Source organism: Macaca fascicularis, chromosome 1, assembly GCF_037993035.2.
Source record: "Macaca fascicularis isolate 582-1 chromosome 1, T2T-MFA8v1.1".
NCBI lineage: Eukaryota > Metazoa > Chordata > Mammalia > Primates > Cercopithecidae > Macaca > Macaca fascicularis.
This window is the reverse complement of record NC_088375.1, coordinates 144,399,709-144,426,204: the sequence shown is the minus strand read 5'-3', so window position 1 is coordinate 144,426,204 and position 26,496 is coordinate 144,399,709.

Sequence of the window (26,496 nt, the reverse complement as noted above, 5' to 3'; positions counted from 1 at the left end):
AAGGAGTGAGGTCCTATTTCATAACCTAGGGTCTTTCTTGGTGTTAATATTCAACCTTTTTGTTGTTGGTTTACCTCCTCAACTACTAATTTCCATCCCTTGGATTTAGGTTGGGTCAGGAAAGTTAAAGAGGACTGTTGAAATTAATAAGGTGGTGTAGAAAATGGAGAAAAAATACTGAAGCAAAGGAGGTCAGAAGGGATGGCATGAAGAGTAAGAGAATCTCAAAGAGTGAGGTTCAAACTTGAGATCTTTTTGAGAATCATCTGGAGAATTCATTAATTGTAAATGTCTATAGACCACACACAGAGCTTTCTTAATAGAGAGAGATGGAGTATGACCCAGGAATCTGCATTTTTATAGACATACCAAATAATTCTGTCATGAGAGGTCGACAGCCCATCATGAAAACACTGTTTTTGACCTAACATTTTGCCAGGTTCCATGGAAATCCTTATGAGAAAAAAGTTCGTGATAGAATCTAAACCAACAATGAAGCTCTGGCACAATTTCCGGTTTGTTTCTAGACATGTTTCTGACCCCTTTGTATTGAACAAAAAAATGAAAAATGCTTGGATGAATGAATGAATGAATATAAATCTTCAATTCTGTGTTTGTAAATTGATGATGTTCATTTTTAATCATCATAGTAATTATTGATATAAACATGATTAGTACTGCTATGGTTGGAATGTGTTCTCCAAAGTTCATGTGTTGGAAAGTTAATCCCTAATGCAACAGTGTTGAGAGGTAGGACCTTTAAGAGGTGATTAGGTCATGAGGGCTTTGCCTGATGAAGGATTAATGTTGTTATTGTGGGAGTGGGTTCCTGATCAAAGGATGAGTTCAGCTCCTTTCTTTTTATTATTTCCTGCTCTCTTGCCCTTCTGCCCTTGGCCATGGGATGATGTGCAAGGAGGCCCTTGCCGGATGCTGGCCCCTTGATATTGGACTTCCTAGCCTCCAGAACTGTGAGAAATACATTTCTTTTCTTATAAATTACCCAGTCTGTGGTATTCTGTTATAGCAACACAAAATGGAGTAAAACAAGCACCATAATTCTTTATATTTGTTTTTTAAAAACACATTTACTTATGCCCAGTAATCTATTTATACTATAAAACAACTTAGCAAATCTTTTCCCAAATAGTGTAAATGCAAACTTCAGTACAATACCAGCAACATATTCATAGATTTGGGGTTAGGAATATAGAAAATATAGAAACTTCCCTGGGTCTATGTGTGTTTTAACAAGAAAAAAAATAACCAGCTAAAGACAAATTTAACACCTATGGTCAGTTGTAAACAGTTACTCTTTATGATATGTCTTTTTCCTCAAGCATTTCGTTTTGATGTGTAACAAATAATACACAAGTGACAGAATATAAATATGTTAAAGATGTTCAGTTTATATTGACCATTTTATGTGTCACTGCAAATAAAATTGGAGTAAAGAAACATTTCTTGGTTAAGATAGATTTTCCTTCTTTCCACAGCTTGAATTTGTCAATAAGTTAATAATTAATTTAGTACTGTAAAACTCTTTTCCTATCAACTTTACCTTATAAAGAAACCATTCTGTATTCTGACAGGTTGTTGGAGCCTGTCAGTAAATGGGAGCATGGATTTGAATTTTGTAAGTGGGTCTCATGAAGGGTTTGTAAATTAAGTCAATGCTATATAAACAAAAGCAAACGATTTTAGATTAACAAATGCTTACTTCTTTTTACCATAGAGACGCTGTTGTTGTTTGAATGTGGTTTGTCCTTGCCAAAACTCATGTTGGAATTTGATTCCCAATGTGGCAGTGTTGGGAGGTGGGGTCTAGTGGGAGGTGTTTGGGTCATGGGGGCAGATCCTTCATGACTAGATTAATGTCCTTTTGGAAGTACATTAGAAGTGAGTTCTTGCTCCCACAGGAATGGATTTGTTTCTGCCAGCGCAGGTTGTTGAACAGATTCTGGCTTCCTTGGTTTCTCTCTCTCTTGCTTCCTGTCTCACCATGTGATCTCTTTGCACTTACTTGCTGGCAGAGATCATTTATGCAAGCTTGAGCCAAGAAAGAGAATCCCTGAGCTCATCCTTTTCTTTCATCACTTCATCCAGCAACACGAGGAGCAACCAACAAATGTCTTTATATTCTTTGGTTTTCCATAACTGTTTGAAAGTATCATGTATAGAGTCACAAAATTTTTTTGTCTCTTATAAGAATCTGGAATATCAAATGCATTTATTTTGTGTATTTCTATAAATAGCCAGTTCACATCACGGGCTATCAGTGCTGTCTGTACTATTAGAAGTACAGTCCTTAGCATTTTTAGGTCTAATCAGATTAAACAGCCAATTCCAGAAAACCTAAAATCAATTATGAAAATTTAACCTTAAAATTCTGTCCCTCTAATGTCAAGATTTGTATTAGTCAGTGTTCTCCAGAGAGACAAAACCAATAGGGTATACATAGATATAGATATAGATCTGTAGATATATACATATATAGATATAGATATATGAGAGGATAATAATTAGGGGAGTCGGCTCCTGAGATGATGGAGGCCGAGAAGTCTCACAGCATGACATCTGCAAGCTGGAAGCCCCTGAGATGCTGGTAGTGGTTCAGTCCAAGTCAGAAGGCTTCAGAACCAGGGAAGCCAATGATGTAATTCTGAGTCTGAGGATGATGGCCTGAGAATTTGGGGTGGGGGCACTGGTGTAAGTCCTGGCAACCAGAAGCTGGCGACTCTCAAGTTCTGACATCCAAAGCATCAGAGGAAGAGTCTATCCCAGCTCTTCAAGAGAGATTGATTTGCCTTCTGTATTTATTCTCTCTGGTACCCCTGCCGATTAGATGGTGCCCACCCCCACCGAGGGTGGGTCTTCACCTAGCCCACTTAGACTCACATGCTCATCTCCTCTGGAAGCACCTTCACAGACACATCCAAAATAATGGTTTACCAGGTTTCTCTGGATATTTCTTAATCTGGTCAACACCTAAAATTAAGCATCACAAAGAGTTTCTCAACCTCAGCACTATTAACATTTTGACATTTTGGACCAGATAATTTTTTGTTACAGTAAATGATCCTGCACATTGTAGGATGCTTAGCAGCATCTTTGGCCTCCATCCACTAAATGCCCCTTTCCCATGAGTAATCGCCAACAATGTCCTCCAGACATTGGCAAATGTTCTCTAGGAACAAAACTGTCCATGCTGAAAGTGATTCCTTTAGGACTACATCGGGCACGCACGTTCAGGTGATACTCTTTACTGCCTCTTCTCAACTGTGCCCCCAAGTAAGTTGAGGGTCTGCACATTTTCTCCTTTGTAACACAGAGCCAACACAATCTGCGTCAATGAAATTAAGCTAGATTCTATCTATCTACCTATCTATCTATGCACACATATGCACATACCACACACATATCTGTATATATAGGGAGAGAAAGCCTACCAAAGTTGGGTGAATGGGAAGCAAGGGCACCATGTGCGATATGCACGCACATATACAGTGAGTGCACCATAGGAACTGTGGTGAATCAAGAGCTTGCACCCCTCTGATGACTGTGTCTGCTGCTCTGCATTGTTGCTGTGTAAGAATCTTAGTTCATTGTTGGTGAATATTCTAATTTTTCAGGAGAAGCCATGAGATCCTGTGCGTATGCGTGTGAATGTGTATATAATACATATAAAATACATACTTTGAAAGATAGGTTTACATTTTGTTAAAGGACTGTGAGAGTAAAACCAAAAAAACCTACATCGGTAGGTTGTGTGTGGGCTGTAGGCCACTGTATTGTAGCCTCTGACTTCCACCAGGCACGTAACTTGCTCAATAAACGTTAGTTCTCTGCTGTATCTCCTGGACTCTGGAGGCATGAGGTTACCTGCAGAGTTTGGAGCCCACTAGCTTTCCCAGTTATCCCTGTGTTCTTTAAGATGTCTAGGAAAACTAAACTCAATGTTCCTGCATTCTACTGGCATCACTATTACCTCTTATTGTGTGAAGAAACGGTTTCTTTACTGAAGCTCTGTCAGTGTTTAATTGATCTTTAGATCACTCAATACGCATACCCTTTAGATACTGCCTAAGGAAAGATTAATTTTCAGCCCCAGGAAAGATTTAAAATAGGAAATTCTGGGCCATGCTAATGTAACTAAGGCTTTACCTTAGAAGTAGCAAATCTGGAGAATTAAAAATGAACTTCATTTTGGCAAAAGGAGCACGATAGTGCTATTTCTAAATAGTAGAAATTTCTTAAACATAAAGGTAGAAATACAAGTGTATTGCGTAAGAGTGAGCAATACAAATATTGTTAAAGTAGAAAATTGGGGGGTGGTAGTGAAAGGGGTGTGGATAATACAAAAAAGAATTGGGACTTCAAACCGCAAAAAAGAATTGGGACTCCAAACCGCAAAAGGAATGTTTACTGTTATACAGGTTTGACTGATACTTTTTAAAAAATTTTTAATTTCTTTCTCTCTTTCTCTCTTTCTCTCTCTCTCTTTCTCTCTTTCTCTCTTTCTTTCTCTTTCTTTCTCTAGACATGCAGTCTCGCTGTGCTGCTCAGCTGGTCTTCAACTTCTGGCCTCAAGCAATCTTCTTGCCTCAGCCTCCCAAAGCTCTGGGACCACAGGCATGAGCCACTCTGCCCAGCACTGAGATTTTTAAAAAGTGAGGACGGTTTAGGAAAACATTTTATGAGTGAGTACCTAGCGCTGCACATCACGGACGATGGTAGGTGCTTTACTTACCTTAGCTCATAATGCTGCTGCTCCCAATTAGGTGCAAGTCAGTGTTACTATTCCTGTTTCCAAAGGGAGGCAGAAAGGTTAAGCAATTTGTTGGTGGTCACATAGCTAGCAGGTAGCAAAGCTGAGAGGGTTAAAGAACAAAAATATTCACATCAGAGCAAAACCTGCCCCTACAATAGGCCTAGAGGGGGATTCCCAACCTGGAAACAGCCTTCTATGCTCCCTCTTACCACCATGAAATAATAGGCAAAATGCTGTACTTATGAGTTCCATCATTGTTCTAGAAAAGGGATTGCAGTTTTCATCAGATTTCTAAAAAAAATTAAAAAGGAGAAGAAAAATAAGATTGAGAACCTCTACCCTAAAAATATGTTGAGTTCTAGTCCTAAAGACTGTCCTACAGTTCTCTACAAGTATAAGAAAACATACTGCAGATTTACTTGGAAATTCAAAGATAACTGTGCTCACTCACAAGTACTTTCCAAAGCTGAAGTAATAACAAGGTAACAGCAAATCATTCTTTCTTTATCCAGATATGTGAAGTAAGAAGCCACAGAGGCTACACCCTAACTCAAAGCAAAATAGCGCAGTGGAATTTCAGAGTGCGAAATGCCTTTCCTGAGTATCTGGCCCAATCACTTTATTTAACAAAAGAGAAATGGGACCCAAAGTGTTGGGTCACTTCCCAGGGCCACTGCAACCTAAACCTAGGCTTCCTAACCCCTGTGCAATGTTGTTTCCATGACTCCAGGCTGTGTTCTGGAGATGCCGAAGTAAGACAGATTTCAATTGCATTCATTCATGCCATCAGCCATCACACCCCCACCATTTAAGGTGACTTGAATTCCTTGGTCCCAAGTATCCTGAAAAAAGTTTAAAGCACACCTACTCTGTGCCAAAATTCAAATTTTTAATTGAAATTTAAAACTCAGCTTCTTGGAAACTGGGTTGTTCTAAGTGGGTCACTACCATACAACTACCTCAAAAGAAGCTTCAATTATCATTTATTAAGTACCTACTGAATGCAGAAACACAAAAGGGTGGGAAGAAAGAGTTAAAAAAAAAACCAGACAAAACATGCAAGTCATGGTCTCTGCACATATAGAATATAAAAATAACCATGGAAAGAACTATATGTAGGAAGATATATTGTACAACTATATATTTGTGACCTAAACATAAAGAAGACAGGCAAAACACCTTATTAGGACTTCTCTACAAATCTATTCCAAGAAAGGAATTCCATGAAACTCTGTGTGTTAAAGATCATCCATGAAGTCAGCTGCTAAATCTGAAAATGATGAACTCTAAGAACAGCCTTCTTGCATGTTCCAGGATGAGATTTAAAAATAATTTCTCCTTCCATCCCATTCTCTATACCCAGGATCTGGTAGGTGACTTTGACTTTGTTGCTAGCACAGGATTTAGAAACAAAAATCCGTCACAATGAAACTGGAGGCTGCTTAGTTCTAAATATTGCCCACACTCAGCGTTTGCCTCCTCAGACTCTTCTACACGCTTTATTAGGGTCAAGGCCAGTCTCCTTCACTAGACTGTAAACTCTCCTGAGGGCAGGGGCTCTGCTTTCCCCACTTTGGTATCCCTAGCATCCTGAATGGTGTTCAGGACATTGGAAAGGCCCTACTCCTCTTTAGCAAATTGAGCTGAATTGTAAATGCTGAGAGAACAAGCAGAGTAAGGAAGGAAAAAAATATTCAGAAGAGATAAGATTATTTTTCAAGTAGGAAAACCAGGCTTAGAGAGATAAAATGCCAGTTAAAAGTTACCTTGTATCAGAATTGATAAAATACCCAAGTATACAAAACTAAGTGTATACGCTGAGACTTCAGTGTTTCTGATCTACCTAGAAAACCACACACTAACCACACATTCTTTAGGGTAAAAAGTCTTCTTTTGAGTTCTTAAATAGAAGTTAACTATAAATATAAAACTCTTGATGAGAAAGAGAATGAGACAAAATTATTGATGGAAACAGCATACTAGAATAATAATCAACTATGTGTCAATTTCAGCTGTTCCAATGACAGCTCAATCAATAAATCTGTTGTGGCAGATAATTACTTGCTGTATCTTTAGTCCATAAAGTGATCAATGAAGTCAAATGTCCAGTTTAATATTTTACATTTAATGATTATACAATAACAGGCAGCAGAATATATGTTGAGGGAGATTAATGGAAGGATTAGACATGGTGCCAATATTGTTTCCTTTTAATTAGTGAAACCCTAATGCTAAATTCAAAATATGCTGAATTGAAGCCTTTCTTTCTTAGCGCTCTGCTAAGCCGCTGAAATTATGTTATCGATCTTCTAATTATCTAGCAATTCAAATGCTTCATGAAATGCTTCAAGAGTCTCGCCCATGTTCCTGGCTGGGAACTGGCTTGGTAAGTCCAAGTGACTACGTTTTTTCAGTACGTTTACCTCCCTCAAACCCTGAGAAGAAAAGGACCCTCGCAAAGGACACCCAGCTCAGCTGCACTATTGACCAAATGGCAATGTTCCCAGGGAAACTGCAGGCCGCTCGTTCTTGTGGTCAAGCTCCTCTGAGCTTTGCCGGCCCCTGCTCACTCGCTATGAACTTGACGTCACTAAAATTCACCACAAATCAATTTTGTCAGCTTCCATTATTTCATTGTTCACCAAGGAATAGCCCTGGCAGGTGTTGAATAATTCATGATGGCAGTGGTGTTGATCCTATTTTCTGGGTAAGAAAATTCTAAAATCCCAGAAGGCCGTGGTCTGTGAGTCAGTCCCCAGGCATTGGAGTGCCTGCCTAGCCCATGCTCCTGGGTGGGGTAGGATTAAATGCCTGTGCCACTGGGAAACCCACCTTTCTCCCTGGTGCCATGTGAGCCACTTACCCATCAGTAGGTGTCAAGGAGAAGTGTTGCCAGGTTTGAACTTAAAGTAACATATAGACCGGGAGAGCTATGAATGATACAGGAAGAGTCTTAATTGGCAAGATGTGAGCAGAATTGGATTCAGAATCTTTATGTGTCAGGAATAGTTGGAAAGAGAAAAAGATAAGGAAATAAGAAAATATATTATATTGGTATATATAATATATGCATGTGTATATGTTAGACATAATGTTGGCTGCCAGGCAACCTAGAATAGAAAAGTGATAACTGCGGCAAAGAATTCACAAATCATGAACAGGCAGGCCATGAACTGTAAGCTCCTATCTCAAAGGCAGATTTCTCTGTTTTCAGGATAAAGGATGTAGGCTGCAGTGCTCCCTCAGAGCCAGCCTTCCTCAATTTTGTCTCAGTTGAAGCCAAATGCCAGGACGGAATGGCAGGGAGCGAGACTGGCGGGCTGTGCAGGGGCACACGGGGTGGCAGCACGTGCTGCAGGTGCAGCAGTCCAAGCCAGGTCTCTGCTGTGGCTCTGCACCCTAGCTCCACAGGGCACCTGGGAGGCAGCAGGCACAATGGGCCTTGAGCTGTGCTCACAAGGGGCTGCTACATGAACTAGAGTGCCCGATGTTTACTTGCAGTGAACTCAGAAATGCTAACAAACCTAGACCACTCTGGTCTCTGCAGATTCTCCTCCCTGTGGACAGTGCAGCTGAGGGTCCAATGAACATCAGAAAGCTGCATGGTGAGTGTAGATGGAGAGCAAAGGAAGTAGGATGGTCTTGAGGGGCCATTCACTAAGACTCTGGAAAAGCTTGGCAACACATCCCAGTTTTAATCAAGCATGTGCTAGTACATTTTTTCTTCCACGTCTGGATAGCTTTGATTAAGCACTAATAAAGTCTGTGGTTGCCCCCACCCCTTCGCCTTCTTTTTTCAAACTTTTTTTTTTTTTTAAATTGTGGTAAAATATATGCAACATAAGGTTTACCATTGGTCTTAGTCAGTTCAGACTGCTGTAACAAGTACCATAGACTGGGTGGCTTATAAACAGAAATTGATTTCTCACGGTTTTAGGGGCCTTGCAAGTCCAAACTCAGGATGCCAGCATGGTTCAGTTCTTCTTCCGGGTTGCAGACTGCCAACTTCTCATTGTATCCTCACATAGCGGAAAGAGAATGAGAGAGCTCTCTGTCATCCCTTTTATAAGGGCACTAATCTTGCTCATGAGTGTGGAACCCTCATGACCTAATCACCTCCCAAAGACCCCATCTCCTAATACCCATCACACTGGGGGTTAGGATTTCAACATAGGAATTTTGGGGGAACACCTGGATTGCTTTCAAATTCTGGCTATTGTGAATATTGCCGCTATGAATGTGGGTGTACAAGATCCTGCTTTCAATTCTTTTCTGTATATACCCAGAAGTGGATTTGCTGCATCACATTCTAACTCTAGTTTTAGTTTCTTGGGAGATGGCCATACGGTTTTCTACAGGAGCTGTACCATTTACATTCCCATCAATAGTGCACAAGGGCTCCAAATGCTGTGTTTTTTTGTTTTTGTTTTGTTTTGTTTTTTGACAGTAGCCATTCTAATGGATGTGAAGTGGTGTCTCATAGTTCTGTTTTGTATTTCCCTGATGACTAGTAATGTTGAACTTACTGTCCATTTTACATATCTTCTTTGGAAAAATGTTTGTTCAAGTTCTTCATTCATCTTTGAGTCAGGTTGCTTGCTTTTTGGCTGATGAATTTCAGGAATTCTCTATATATTCTGCATATTAGTCCCTTTTCAGATATGTAATTTGCAAATATTTTCTCCCATTCTGTGAGTTCCCCTTTCACTCTGTTGATAGTGTCTTTTGATGCACACAATTTTTAACTTCCCATGAAGTCTAATTTGTCTATTTTTTCTTTTGTTGCCTATCCCTTTGGTGTTGTATCCAAGAAATTATTGCCAAATCTAATCATATCCCCCTTTTCAAAAAATAAACTTTTTAATGTGAGATAATTGTAGGTTCACACACAGTTATAAAAATTAGTAGAGAGGTTTATAATCCTTTGGGTGTACACCCAGTAATGGGATTGCTGGGTCAAATGGTATTTCTGGTCCTAGATCCTTGAGGAATTGCCACACTGTCTTCCACAGTGGGTGAACTAATTTACTCTCCCACCAACAGTGTAAAAACATTCCTATTTCTCCACAGCCTCGCCAGCATCTGTTGTTTCCTGACTTTTTAGTGATCGCCATTCTAACTGGCATTAAATAGTATCTCATTGTGGTTTTGATTTGCATTTCTCTAATAACCAGTGATGATGAGCTTTTTTCCATATATTTGTTGGCCACATATATGTCTTCTTTTGAGAAGTGTCTGTTCATATCCTTCCCCCACTTTTTGATGGGGTTGTTTTTTTCTTGTAAATGTGTTTAAGTTCCTTGTAGATCGATTCTGGATATTAGCCCTTTGTCACAGGGGTAGATTGCAAAATTTTTCTCTCATTCTGTAGGTTCCCTGTTCACTCTGATGATAGTTTCTTTTGCCATGCAGAACCTCTTTAGTTTAATTAGATAAATCATTCTACTACAAAGACACATGCACATGTATGTTTATTGCAGCACTATTTACAATAACAAAGACTTGGAACCAACCTGAATGCCCATCAATGATAGACTGGATAAAGAAAATGTGGCACGTATACACCGTGGAATACTATGCAGCCATAAAAAGAATGAGTTCATGTCCTTTACAGGGACATGGATGAAGCTGGAAACCATGATTTTCAGCAAACTAACACAGGAACAGAAAACCAAACACTGCATGTTCTCATTCATAAGTGGGAGTTGAACAATGAGAACACATGGACACAGGGAGGGGAACATCACATATTGGGGCCTATTGGGGGATTGGCGACTAGGGGAGGGAGAGCATTAGGACAAATACCTAATGCATGTAGGGCTTAAAACCTAGATGATGGATTGACAGCTGAAGCAAACCACCATGGCAAATATATACCTATGTAACAAATCTGCACGTTCTGCACATGTATCCCAGGACTTAAAGTAAAATAAAATAAAATAAATAGTAGAGAGATCTAGTGTTTTCCTCCAATGGCAACATCTTGCTAAACTGCAGTACAATACGCAATCAGGATATCGGCATTGATACAGTAAAGATGCAGGGCATTTCTACCAGCATGAGGCTCCCCACTGTTGCCCTTTTATAGCTACACCCAGTTTCCTCCTACACTTACCCCTCCTTAGTCCCTGGCAACCACTAATCCATTCTCCCTTTCTATTTTTGTCCTTTTAAGAAGATTACATAAAGTCAATCATGCAGTATATAATTTTGGGGATTGGCTTTTGTCACTCAGCGTAATTCTCTGAGTATCAGTCCTAGTTATGGCATATATTATTAGTTGATTTTTTATTGCTGAGTAGTGTTCCATAGTATGTCTGTGCTAGATTCGTTAACCATTCATCCACTGAAGGAAATCTGAGTTGCTTCAAGTTTTTGGCTCTGATGATTATGAACTATTATATACATTAATGTACAGGTTTATGGGAACATAAGTTTTTATTTCTCTGGGATAAATGCCAAGGAGTATAATTATTGCATCATGTGATAACTACATGTCTAGAATTCTAAAACATTGCCCGAAACCTGTACTATTTTACATTCCTACTGGCAACGTATGGATAATCCGATTTCTCCTCATACTTGCCAACATTTATAACCATCCAGGTAGGTGTGCGGTGATATCCCATTGTGAATTTAATTTGCATTTCCCACCTGGCTAATGATGTCTAGCATCATTTCACGTGCTTATTTGCCATATACGTATCAGCTTCAGTGAAGTATCTGTGCATGTCTTTTGTCCATTTTCTATTTGAATTTATTTATTTATTTATTTTTACTTTTGGTTTCCAGAGTGCTTTCTACAGTATATGCTACATACTAATCCTCTGTTGGATATGTGGTTTGCAAATATCTTCTAGTTTATAGCTTGTCTTTTCATCCTCTTAACAGGATCTTCCACAGAGCAAACATTTTTAATATCAATGAAGTTAAATTTATTATTTCCTTGTATGAATCACACTTTTAGTATTAAGTCTAAGAACTCTTTGCCTAGCCCTAGATTCTGAAAATATTCTATTTTTTCTAAAAGTTTTGTAGTTTAAAATTTTACATTTAAGTCTATAATCCATGTGTAGTTGATTTTTGTGTAAAGTCCAAGACTCAGTTTGAGGCTTTTTTTCCTTTTTCTTCTTCTTCTTCTTCTTCTTTTTTTTTTTTTTTTTTTTTTTTTTTTGCTTATGGATGTCTAATTGATCCAGTACCATTTTCTGAAAAGATAATCTTCTTTCTCTATTGTTTTTGCATAGTTCTGAAATATCAGTGGGCACATTTTTGTGGCTGAGTCTACTTTAAGTCTTCTATTCTGTCTCATGAGTCTGTGTCTGTCTCTCTGCCAGAACCATAAAACTGATTAATGTAGCTCTACAATAAGTCTTGGAATCGAGTATGATGATTGCTTCCACTTTATTTTTTTAAAAAATAGTTTTGAGTATTCGAGGCTTTTTTTGTTTTTGTTTTGCTTTTCGACATAAATTTGAGAATAACCTTGTCTGTGACTAGAAAAAGTCTTGCTGGTATTTTTATAGGAATTCAGTTAAACTTGTGTATCATTTTGGGAAAAATTGATACCTTTACCATGTTGAGTCTTTTAACTCATGAAAAAAAGCATATCTCCATGTATTTTAATCTCCTTTGATTTTTTTCAATGAGCATTTTGTAGTTTTTCGCATACAAATACCGTGCATGTTAAATTTACATCTAAGTATTTCAGTTTTTTTGAGTGAACCTAAATGGTGGTGTACTTTTAATCTTGTTGTACACATGGTCTTTGCTAGTGCATAGGAGTGCAATTGACTTTTGTATGCTTATTTTGTGGCCTGCAGTTTTGCTGAACTTATCAGTCCTAGGAGTTTTCTTTTTTGATAGATTCTTTGGGATTTTCTATGAAGACAACCATGCCATCTGTAAATATGAACAGTTTTATTTCTTCCTTTCTGACACATATGCCTACGATTTCTTTTTTTTTTCACTTATTGCACTTTAGACTTACTGCACTTTCCACCAATATTTTGAATAAAAGCAGTGAGATGAACATTTTTGTTCTTGATCATAGAGGGAAAGCATGCAGTCTTTCACCATTAAGTATAATGTTAGCTCTAAAGGTTTTATAGATTCTTCTTTGCAAGTTGAGGAAGTTTCTATCTATTCCTATTTTTCTGAGAGTTTCTTTTTATGAAAGGGAGTGGAATTTCATCAAATGCTTTTTCTGTATCAGTTGATATCATCATGTGATTTTTTTCTCTACACTGTTAATATACTAGTTTACATTGATTGAGTTTCAAATACTGAACCAGCCTTGCATCCCTAGAATAAACTCCATTGGTCATGGTTTATAACTCTTTTTATGTTAAGTATTGCTGAATTTTACTTGCTAATATTTTTTGGTGAAGGATTTTTAGTCTATATTCATGAGGGGTATTACTCTGTAGTTTTCTTTTTAAATACTTTTTGTCTGGTTTTAGTATGGGGGTAATACTAATTTCATAAAATGAGTTGGGAGGTGTTCCCTCTCTTCCATTTTCTGGAAGAGATTACATAGAATTGGTATTAGTCCTCCTTTAAATATTTGATTGAAGTATACAGTGAAACTATCTGGGCTTGAAAACTAATTTTTTTTTGAGAGTTTTTAAATTATGAATTTAATTTTCTTAATAGCGACGGGGCTATTCAGAGATTTACTTTACATTATTTTGTGTTTGTTTTTGGAAGAATTGGTCTATTTCATCGAAGTTGTTAGACTCTAAAAAGAGTCTGCTTCTGGGACTCTGATGACACAACTGTTAGATTTTTTTTTTTTTATGCCACATGTCCCTGAGGCAATGTTCCTTTGTTTTCAGTCAATTTTCTCTCTGTTGTAGTGATTGAGTAATTTCTATTGTTCTGTTTTCCAGTTCACTGACTCTTGTTTCAATGCAGACTTTTCCCCTTTTGTTTTCGTATTTTTGTTTCATGTACATTAACATCATTGGTTAAGCAAACCTTTTTTACATCCTTAGTTATGCCTTGGTTAGACTTTTTGGGACTGTGCTGCCTGCTTTAGTCCCCAAATACTCTGTCTTCTGCATTTAGCAATTCTCAACTATAATATTTGGATTTTTGTATTTTTCTAGTCCTTAACTCTAATAGGGTCACATTATCCCTGGAAGCTCTGGAATAGCTTACCTTTGCTCCTCTGTGTGCCAAATATAGTCTCCTTTCTTAGACTACTCTGTTGGTCTCTCCCCTTCTTAAAAAATCATTTGCTAAAGAGAAAATTAGGATCAATTATCCAGTTCTAAAGTGAAGAATCATAGTCATTCCATTCTCCAAGTCTCAAAGTATCCATGAGATGCTGTCTAGGCAAAGCTAGGAGTACATATAAAACGTTTAGGGATGCAGTTCTATATCTCAGATGTAAATGGAATCACTACTACAGTGTCTGCAAGGAACACGGAACCTGGCTGTGCCTTATGTGAAACAATCTCCTTCCAGCTACAGGTGCTTACAAGGAGAGTTGTTTCTGATTCTCTAGCGCTTAGCACATTGCCTCGCAAATAGAAGCTCAGTTAATATTTGTCTATGTTGATAGCTAAGGACCACAACCCTAGGAGGAAGGGGTTGGGAGAGCAGTGGAAGTAAAATATTGGAAATTCCAATTGTTTAATTGTTTTTATTCATTAATTTCCTGTGTGCTTTATTCACTCATTCTTTTACCAAACATTTATGACATATCTAGTATGAACTAGAACCATACTCGGGTCTAGAGTGTCTTAAGTTGGTTTCCCTGGGAAATGCACTGAGATGGAGACTTGGGTGCAAGAGATTTGTTGGAGAGGGCTGTCACCTCCCAGAAACACCTGGGAGACAGTGGAAGGAGCAGAGCTGGAAAGAAGGGAGGCTAAGCTGTGCTGCAGTTGCAGATGAGGACTCAGCTGATAGCACAGAGATCTGAAGCTGGGATGGCTCTTCAGAGCTATCCTGAATTGAAGTAAAGGGGCTGGGCCTTTGTACCCTTGCATTGGCCAGTCATTGGAGGAGAGATAGATAACACTTGCCCTTAGCTGTGTGAAATTTCAATAAAGAGACTCAGCTGTGAGCTGACAGCAGGCGGCAATTCCAGCAGCTGGGGAAATGGGAGTCTTGTTCTGAAAAGGATCTGGGTTGTGCATTATGGTACCCACAACACGAAGCTACAAAGGGATGAATAGGACAGAATTTCTGCTCCTTGGGAGTTGGCAGTTGGAGAGACAGATATGTAAACAAATAGTTATGATTAACTATAATAAGTTTAACGAGAGCAATAAGTTAAAAGTGCCATAGGAACTCACATCACGGAGCAACCAACTCCTCTGGGTGGTTCAGGGAAGACTTCTCTTCAGCATTTGCTTTGCTCTTTTGAGTTTTGAAGAGAGAAAATTTCATGCCATCACGTCTCACGGAGTAGGTAATGAATTACAAAAGCTTGAATTTGCTTTGAAATATGAGGTCTGTACTTTGCCAAATAAAGAGAAGTAAATCATGCATTAATGGAGCCGATATTTTCAGTGAGTTAGCGCCACAGGCACCCTGTGTGCAGATCCAGCAAAGAGATGGAAAGGTGAGCATGTGGGTTACGTGTAATGTGGAAAATAACCTTTTAAACTTTTATGCCCCTCTCTAGGGCAAGAATGCTATTCTTTAAAAGGTTAGTCTACTACCAAAAAAGAAAAAAAAAGAGGCTACTTCATGTTTCATTCCAGAATCAATTTTTCTATTAAAAATAAATTGCACTTTAAGTAACCTGTGATATGTTCAGCTAGAGCTAGTGGCTAGATGAAACTTTTATGTCTGTGGTCCTGGTGATTTGGAAGGACTGTTGAGCTACTAAGAACAGAATGTAAATGTCTCTGATCTTCCAAAACTTGGATTGCCCCATCTAACCTTAATCCTAGTAGAATTTCACTGCCCTTTGATGGGTCCTAGGCCCCAGTGGTTGCTTTGTGCCCAATGTTGTATGATCATTAGGAAAATCCAGAGCTCTTCCCCTTTTCATCTCCACTGACAGAGACTCACTGCCCTTTAGGAGTTTAGAGATAACTTGGAGAGTCACGGAAACGTGAAACAACTGGAGAATGATTTGCAAGCAATATGTAAGCAAGTGTGGGTGCACTACAGAGAGCCCTTGAGGAGCTTAGAAGAATATGAGAAACAAGGAAGACTTCTTAGAAGGAGGGTAGCATGGAGCCAGATTTTGAAGGAGATGATGGATTGGTAAAGAGAGGATGGTGGGACATTCTAAAGGGCAGGGGTCGCTGACAACAGGGCCACAGGAAGAAATGACTAAGATTGGTGCAGGGTCTAGAGAAGCCAGCTCATACCTCCTCTTGGGAAGTAACCTGTGGTAATGGGAGTAGTCAGGTCCAGGAAAGCTTGATACTCAAAATTACAAAGACACCTAAATCTGTGTCCTTTTATCTATTTTCTTACTTTCTTTAGAAATTATGTAAAAAGGCCGGGCGCGGTGGCTCAAGCCTGTAATCCCAGCACTTTGGGAGGCCGAGACGGGCGGATCACGAGGTCAGGAGATCGAGACCATCCTGGCGAACACGGTGAAACCCCGTCTCTACTAAAAAATACAAAAAACTAGCCGGGCGCGGTGGCGGGCGCCTGTAGTCCCAGCTACTCGGGAGGCTGAGGCAGGAGAATGGCGTGAACCTGGGAGGCGGAGCTTGCAGTGAGCTGAGATCCGGCCACTGCACTCCAGCTGGGCGACAGAGCGAGACTCTGTCTCAAAAAAAAAAAAAAAAAAAAAAAAGAAATTATGTAAAAAGACTGAATGTGTGCTCCGATAATAAGATTCATGGCCCTATGAAATGGTACAAACTACCAGGTAGATGCTTTCTGGTTTAAAGATAACTTAATGGCACCTGATACAACATTCATCTGATATTTGAGTCTCCTTAACAGAGAATGGCCCAACCATATACATTCGTCTAATGCTTGCACAACCCTAGTGCTATGGAATATAGTATCTCCTTTCATTCTTGACAGAGGGATAAAAGGCTAAAATATGTCACTTTGTGCCAGATCCTGTTGTCTGCTTCAACAAACAATACCAAATAAACAATGTCCTCATCTGTTTTGTGTTGCTATAGAGGAATACCTGAGGCTGGGTACTTTATAGAAGTTTATTTGGCTCATAGTTTTGTAGGCTATACAAGAAGTATGGTGTCAGCATCTGCTTCTGGCAAGGGGCTCAGGGTGCTTTAATTCATGGTGGAAGGTGAAGGGGAGTCAGCGTGTGCAGGTCACATGGCAGGAGAGAAAGAGAGAGAGAGACGAGGAGGTGCCAGGATCTTTTCAACAAACAGTTCTTGTGGGAATGACACCAAGCCATTCATGAGGGATCAGCCATTACAATCCAAACACCTCCTACCAGGCCCCACCTCCAACACTGGGGATCCAATTTTTTTTTTTTTGAGATGGAGTCTAGCTCTGTTGCCAGGCTGGAGTGCAGTGGCGCCATCTTAGCTCACTGCAACCTCCACCCAGGTTCAAGGATTCTCCTGCCTCAGCCTCCCCAGTAGCTGGTATTACAGGCACGTACCACCACATCTGGCTAATTTTTGGTAGAGACGGGGTTTCACCATATTGGCCAGGATGGTCTCGATCTCCTTACCTCAAGGGATCATATTTTAACATGAGACTTGCTGGGCCAAACTAGCTGTATCCAAACCATAGCAGGCAGGCTAAATTCTAGGCTCCAGGACATGTATCTACATATTAGGCAAATGGACTCCCATTCTTCTGGTAGAAATATTACATCTTGAATGAAATTGAGTCCACTTTCAAATAAAAAGTCCATGTTTTTTTTTTTTTTTTTTTTTCTCAGAGTAGTGTGACCCCCCTTGCACCTGGTATTCATTTGAACTCAAATGAAGGACCTTATACTTCTTCCTCTACTTGTTCTATCATGTTAGATTCTATTCATTCTGAAAACCTGTGGAGGTTTTTTAGTCCAAATTCTTTCAATGAACATGTTTGCCATTTCTCTTGGCTTGGTATACTTTGCAGATTTGATGAACAGTTTCCAAGACTTAATTGATACAACTGATAATCCGGGTAGGGTCAAGGAAAGGTGCTTCAGGGTAGTAGGAAGAGTGAGGATGTTACCTGTTTACTAATACTAAAGCTACAAGGAGCCAAGGGCTAAGTCCGTAGCTATACCCCAAAGAGGGACGTGGCCACAAGGAATGAGAGAATTACGAAGAGGTATACTCTGCCACTTCTCAGCAAGGATGTTAGCAGAATAGGATGGCTGCCACTTACTGGGCATGTATTACATGCCAGGAAGAACAAAGTGCTTCTGTACCTTATGAGGTTAATATTACCATCACCATTTTATATGTGAGGAAATAATGAGTTAGATAAATTAAATTAGTTGTATTTTGTCACAAGTTGGAAAGGGTAGGTGGGGACAAACTTCAAACTCAAGTTCGACTTCAAAGCATGCCCTCATAATTGCTGAATTACTGGAAGTCACAATCATATGAAGCCTCAACCAGAGAACTCTGCAGGAAGGGGGTTCCCGGAGAGTGTGAAGACTCTTAGTCAATCCACTATTAGTATTTTGAGGTGTGCGAATAGAGAAGGATCTCTGTCATTTTGTTTAGCCTCTATTTGGCTTGTGTGTTTACTAATTTGTTTTTCCTAGTAGAATTTCTTTGCTCCTTACTGAAAGTCCAAAGAATTTCTTTGCTCCTTACTGAAAGTCCAAATCAATGAATTGTGATGACACAAAAGATCATTTCACAGGAGGGGTCATAATGGTGACCATATTAATCCTGAATATCTCAAACAAATGACAAAGAAACATGACCCACAGGGAAGCTGCATCCTTGACCTGGTTTCCATCCAAGTGAAGAGTTTGGAAAGAGCAGAGTGTACCAGGGACTTATCGCTGCCCAAGTCTCCTCACTTGGTTGAGTCCTATCTTCTGTATAGGTACTGACCCCAGCGACTCTGGGAATTGTGTCTCAGCTTGACTTTCTTTTTTGGGTCTTATCAGGGCTTTCTGTTGAGGAGACAAATAGCATTTCTTCTGATTCTGAGTGCCGAGACCAAGCTCCCAGCAGAACTTAAGCTCACATCACTTGATTCACTATGTAGATGATAACTCAAGTGTATGTGGGCAACATCTGCAGAACAATGCAGTAAAGAATGCTCCTCACTTCCCAGCTTCCCAACTAACTCACCCACCTCTAGGCAGGGCCAACTCCCAGCTGTCACTCTCCCCTTCTTACTCTCATCTCAGCACCCTGCCCTATAATTTCTCATCAGAGACAGACAGATTCAAAAAAAACAAGAAGAGTTATATTTGAGTTCTGCTTTTTTCACTTACTGGTTATGTGACCTTGAACAAATTATTTAATCTCTCTGAGCCTGTTTCCTGATCTGTTAAAAAAGGAACTATAATATCTATCTCTAGGAGCTATATGGAACTAAATGAGATTTAGAGAAAACATTCTATAAGCAAAAAGGGTGAAATAACATTGTGAAATTGGCTGACTATCCAAAGGAGGTCAGGTTAGGAGTGGAGAAGGAAAAATGCTGCTGTTCCTGTTACTAATGATGAAGATGATGGTGATAATGATGATAGGTAACATTTGCTGAATATATAGCTATATGCCATGCATTGGGCCAGGGCTTTGCATATACTGTCTTATTTAATCTTTGCAACAGTCTTCTGAGATTAATATTAATTTCATACCCATTTTATAGATGAGGAAATGGGAGTTTTAAAGACATTCAATAACTTTGGCCAAGGTCATTCAGTTATTAAATTGTAAGGCCAGAAACCAATTGGATTCCTGGAATTTGTTTATCCTGAGAAAATTCTTGGTCTCCTGAATTCAGCAGAAATCATCAGACGAAATCATCAGTGAACATCAGAAACTTTACCTCAAGAGAGTACTTGTGCTGAGTCCCCCGATTCCTCCCACTGATCTCTGAACCCACTGACCTAGTGAAGGCATCTGCACAATTCATCACAATGGCTGTACTTTGTTTCTACATTCTTGAGAACACTATTTACATTTCTTAAGATTTTGACACATTAGAAAGATATAATTTACATTGAGGAGACTTGGGTCCTATTCCCAACTTCTCCATTAACTTGGCCTTAGGCAAGTCAACCTCTTTGAGCCTCAGTTTCTTATTTTCAAGACTACAACAATAGAGCCTCTTAAGTCTCTAACATGCTTTAATTCTTTGATTTTTAATCTTGCAGTCATGAACACTTAGCCTTAGCAGGTGAAATGACACAGAATTTTCTAAATCAAAGTGTGGCTTCCAAGGAACAAATGTTATTTCCATTTTTATTTACAAAAATAAATGACTATTGCCTTGTCACTACCATTCAGACATTCTACACCTTATTTGAGTGGCCACATAATCTATCATCCAAATCAGGACACTTTGGGGAGTGAAAGCAATGCTAATAATTAATTGCACCAGGACAGCAGGCTTAACCAGGACTGTCACCTTTGTCATTGCTCCATTTGTAGCTACTCTTCTTCCTTACCCTCCTCTCTCCTCCCCTTCTCCTTCCGTGGGCTTCAACAAGAGTGAAAGGTGCCACAGACAGAGGTGTGAGCTCCCTCAGCCGCTTAATGGAGTGTTAAGTTCAAAACTGAGGTGTGACCATTTAAATGTTAACACTTTTAAGCAAGGTTGTCTGCAACAGAAATGCCCTGTTTCAGGCTTATTACTTCCCTCTAGTTTCAAAAACATTTTGCATTGTTAATTTCCACTCCATTCAATCAGTACCTTGCTCATTATTTTCTCTCTGTACTTCTTTATTTTAAACAAATTTTGATTTTGTAACTGGCTTAGAGAACACTAGAAGGAAACCAGCATTGGACTCAAACAAGAAGCAAAGCCTTCAGTAATGTCCTGGGATCATTTTCTCTAGGTTCATTTTCTTTATGTGTTCCTGGATACTATGGAAGATAGTAGGGGTCGAAAGATGGGTTTTGTGAAAGCCAATGAGCAATTTGAAGTGATTCCCTTTATAAACCAGCTTATATGAATTTCTGTTGGAGGAAATGATACTGAGCTTATTCCCCTCATCTGCGTTCTATCTGATGAAAATCAACCACCACCCCTTCCTGGAGGACAGCAGAATTCATGAGCTTGATTCTTACCCCCAAACTCTTTTGAAAAATAGAAAACGGGCTGGGAGGTAGAACAGGATTGCCACATAGAAGTCTCCAGCAAGTGTCCTCCCTGCAGGAACACCAAATTGAACAACTATCCATATAAAAAAGCACCTTCACACGAACCAAAAATCAGACCGGGTGTGGTGGTTCACGCCTGTAGTCCTAGCACTTTGGGAGGCCAAGGTAGGCAGATCGCTTGAGCCCAGAAGTTTGAGACCAGCCTGGGCATCATGGCAAAACCCTGTCTCTACAAAAATTACAAAAATTAGCTGGGCGTAGTGGTTCATGCCTGTAGTCCCAGCTACTTGGGGAGCTGAGGCAGGAGGATCATTTGAACCTAGGAGGTTGACGCTGTGGTGAGCTGAGATCGCACTACTGCAACCCATACTGGGGGAGACCAGTGAGACTCTGTCTCAAAAGAACAAAACAAAACACCAAAATCAGGTGAGAAACCGGAATACCCAGTTTTAACATCATATTAAAGAAAGAGGCACTGATAAGGATAGAAAAGACGGTCTCTAATTGCTTACGCCATCCCTCCCTCATTCCCGGCAGCAACCATGTGGTATGGAAAGAGAATCCGTGTGCCTGAGGGTGGGAGAATGCAGTGATTGTGGGACTTTGCACTGGAACTCAGTGCTGTCCTGTCATAGTCAAAAGCAATATGGGGAAGAACTTGGCCAACACCCATGGAGAAAGCATTTAGACCAGCCCTAGTCAAAGGAGAAGCACCCATCCCAGTGGTTGGAACCTCCTGGATGGCATTTCTAGACACACCCTGGGCCAGAAGAGAACCTGCTGCCTTGAAGAGAAGGACCCAGTTCTGGCAGAATTCATCACTGGTTGACTAAGGAACTCTTGAGCCCTAAATAATCAGCAGTGGCAGCCAGGTAGTACTTGCCATGGGCGTTGGGTGAGACTGAGCTGTATTGGCTTCAGGTGTGACCAAGCACATTCTCAGCTGTGGTGGCTGTGGAGGGACACCCCTTATGCTTGAGGAAAGGAGAGGAAAATAAAGTAGGCTTGGTCTTGTAGCTTGGGTACCAGCTTGGCCACATGGGGTAGAGCACCAAGCAAACTCCTACAGTCCCCATTTGCAGGCATTGGCTCTTGGATGGCATTTCTGGACCTTATTAGAGTGGCCACATAATTCACTCCCGTGAGTCAGAAGGGAGCCTGTGGCTCTGAAGAGAGAGATTCAGGCCTGGCAGCATTCACCACAAGCTGACTGAAGAGCCTTGGACCTTGAGTGAACATTGGTGGTAGCCAGGAAATTCTCATGCAGGCCAGGGGTGGTAGTGGCCTTTGGGGGAGACTCCTCTGCTTGAGAAAAGGGAATGGAAGAGTGGAAAGGCCTTTGTCTTGTGGCTTGGGTGCCAGCTCAGCTGCAGTAGAATGGAGCACCAGGTAGATGCCCGACGTTTCCAACTCCAGGCCCTGGATCCTGGATGGCATCCCCTAGACCTGCCCAAGGCCAGGGGAACTCACTGCCCTGAAGGGAAGGACACAAGCCTAGCTGGATTTGCTGCCTGCTGATTGTAGAGCCCTTGGGCCTTGAGTGAACATAGGCAATAGCCAGGCAGTGGTCATTGTGGATCCTGGGCAAGACTCAGTGCTGTGCTAGCTTTGGGTCTGACCCTAGCACAATCCCAGTGGTGGTGGCTGCAGGGGTGCTTGTGTCACCCTTCCAGGCAGCTCAGCACACAGAGAGGGACTCTACTTGTTTGGGAGTAAGGAAGGGATGAGAACAAGAGTCTCTGCCTGTTACTCCAGGGAATTCTTCCAGACCTTACCCAAGACCACCAAGAAGATACCTCTACGAGTATGCAAAAACCATGGGATTACCAGGCTTGGGGTGCCCCCTAAAGCAGATATAGCTACAGTAATTGAGACTTAGATCAAAATACCTGTGATGGTTAATATCGAGTGTCAACTTGACTGAATGATGCAAAGTATTGTTCCTGGGTGTGTCTGTGATGGTGTTGCCAAAGGAGATGAACATTTGAGTCAGTAGACTGGGAGAGGCAGACGCATCCTCAATATGGGTGGGCACCATCTAATCAGCTGCCAGCACAGCTAGACTAAAGCAGGCAGGAGAACGTGCGAGGACTTGACTTGCTGAGTGTTCTGGCCGTCATCTTTCTCCCGTGCTGGATGCTTTCTGCCCTCGAACATCAGACTCCAAGTTCTTCAACTTTTGGACTCTTGGACCTACACCAGTGGTTTGCCAGGGGCTCTCGGGCCTTCAGCCACAGACTGAAGGCTGCACTGTTGGCTTCCCTACCTTTGAGGTTTGGGGACTCGACTGGCTTACTTACTCCTCAGCTTGCAGACAGCCTATTGTGGGACTTCACCTTGTGATCATGTAAGTCAGTACTCCTTAATAAACTCCCTTTTATATATACATCTATCCTATTAGTTTGGTCCCTCTAGAGACTAATACAATGTCCAAGTCCCCGTGAGTACTCAGAAAGCCTTTCTGAGAAGGATGGGTACAAAAAAGCTCAGACTGCAAAGACCACAATAAATAACTAACTCTGTAATGCCCAATACTGACAAACGTGTACAAGCATCGACACCATCCAGGAAATCATGACTTCACCAAATGAACTAAATAGGACACCAGGGACCAAGGATCAATCCTGAAGAAAAAAAGATATGTGACCTTTCATACAGATAATTCAAAATAGCTGTTGATATGGTTTGTACATTTGTCCCCACCCAAATCTCATGTTGAATTGCAATCCTCAATGCTGGAGGTGGGGCCTGATGGGAAATGTTTGGGTCATGAGGGCGGATTTCTCATGTCTTGGTGCTTTCTTCACAATAGTGAGTGAGTTCTCGTGAGATCTGGTTGTTTAAAAGTGTGTGGCACCTCCTCCCCAACTCTCTCTTTTGCTCCTGCCCTGGCCATGTGATACGCCTGCCCCTGCTTTGTCTTCAGTCTGAGTTAAAGCTTCCTGAGGCCTCCCCAGAAGCAGATGCCAGAGCTATGCTTCCTGTACAGCCTGCAGAACAGTGAGCCAGTTAAACTTCTTTTCTTATAAATTACCTAGTCTCAAGTATTTATAGCAATGCAAGAATGGCATAATATAAGCAGACAAAGAAACATTCAAAAAAGAAAGCTGTTGGCCAATATCCCTGATGAACATTGATGCAAAAATCCTTAAAGAAATACTAACAAATTGAATTAAACAAAACATTAGAAAGATTATTCTTTATGACGAAGTGGGATTTATCCCAGTGATGCAAGGCTGATTCAACATATGCAAATCAACTGATGTGATACGTCGTATCAACAGAATGAAAGACAAAAGCCATATGATCATTTCAATTGATGCTGAAAAACATTCGATAAAATTTAACACCCCTTCATGAGAAAAATCCTAAAACAAACTGAGTATAAAAGGAACATACCTCAACACAATAAAACCATATATGATAGATCCACAGTTAGTATTATACTAAATGGGGAAAAACTGAAAGACTTTCCTCTAAGATCTGGAATAAGATAAGAATGCCCACTTTTACCACTGTTATTAAACATGGTATTGGAAGTCCTAGCAAGAGCAATCAGAAAAGAGAAGGAAACTAATGGTATCCAAATTGGAAAGAAAGAGGTCAAATTTTCCTTGTTTGTAGATGATTAATCATACATTTGGAAAAACCTAAAACTTCCAGAAAAAAACTATTAGAACTGATAAACACATTCAGTAAAGGCAAAGTATACAAAATCAGCATGCAAAAATCAGCAGCATTTCTATATGGCAACAGTGAACAATCTGAAAAAAAAATCAAGAAAGTAATCTCATGTACAATATGTACTATAAAAATAGAAGTGTACAAAAGCTGCATGCAAAAATCAGTAACATTTCTATGTGCCAATAGTGAACGATCTGAAAAAAAATCAAGAAAGTAATCCCATGTACTATAAATAAAATAAAATATGTAGAAATAAACTTTCCAAAGAAACGAAAAGCCCCTATAATAAAAACTATAAAATATTGATGTAAAAAATGGGAGGGGACACAAAAAATGGAAAGATGTTCCATGTTTACAGATTAGAAGGCTCAATATTGCTAAAATGATCGTAGTACTTAAAGCAATGTACAGATTCAATGCAATCTCTATCAAAATACCAATGACATTCTTCACAGAAATAAAAAAAGATTTAGAAATGTTTATTGAACCACAAAGCTGTCCTGAGCAAAAAGAGCAAAACTGGAGGCATGATACTACCTGACTTCAAATTACACTACAGTTATAGTAACCAAAACAGCATGGTACTGGCATAACAACAGATATATAGACCAATGGAACAGAATAGAGAACCCAGAAGCAAATCCACACATCTACAGTGAACTCATTTTCAACAAAGGTGCAAGAATGCACACTGGGGAAAGGACAGTGTCTTCAATAAATGATGCTTGGAAAACTGGATATCCATATGCAGATAAATAAAACTAGACCCCTGTATCTTGCTATATACAAAAATCAAATCAAAACGGATTAAAGACTTAAGTCTAAGACCTCAAACTCTGAAGCCACTAAAAGAAAACATTCAGGAAACTCTCCAGTACATTGGAGTGGGCAAAGATTTCTTGATATCAAAGATATCCCACAAGCAGAGGCAATCAAAGCAAAAATGGACAAATGGGATCACATCAAGTTAAACATCTTCTGCACAGCAAAGGAAACAATCCACAAAGTAAAGAGACAACACACAGAATGGGAGAAAATATTTGCAACTACCCGTCCAACAAGGGATTAATAACCAGAACATATAAGTAGCTCAAACTCACTGGAGGAAAATCTAGAAATCTGAGTTTTAAAGTGGGAAAAAGAACTGAATAGACATTTCTCAAAGGAAGATATGCAAATGGAAAACAGATATATGAAAAGATGTTTAACATCATGGATTATCACAGAAATTCAAATCAAGACTACAAAAAGATGTCATCTTACCCCAGTTAAAATAGCTTTTATCCAAAGACAGGCAATCATAAATGCTGGCAAGGATGTGGAGAAAAGGGAACCCTCAAATACCATTGATGGAAATGTTAATAAGTGCAACTACTTTGGAGAACAGTTTGGAGGTTCCTCTCAAAACTAAAAATAGAGCTACCATATGATCCAGCAATCCCACTGCTGGGCATATACCTAAAAGTAAAGAAAGCAACATATTGAAGAGATATCTGCACTCCTATGTTTGTTGCAGTACTATTCACAATAGCCAAGATTTGGAAGCAACCTAAGTGTTCATCAACAGATGAATGGATAAAGAACATATGGTACATATATACAATGGAGTACTCTTGAGGCACAAAAAAGAATGAGGTCCTGTCATTTGCAACAACATGGATGGAACTCGACGTCATTATGTTAAGTGAAATAAGTCAGGCACAGAAAGAGAAACTTCACATGTTCTTACTTATTTATGGGAGCCAAACAATTAAAACAGTTGAAGTCAGGAAGATAGAGAGTAGAATGATGGCTACTGAGGCTGTGAAGGATAGTGTGGAGGGTGGAGGAAATGGGGATTGTTAA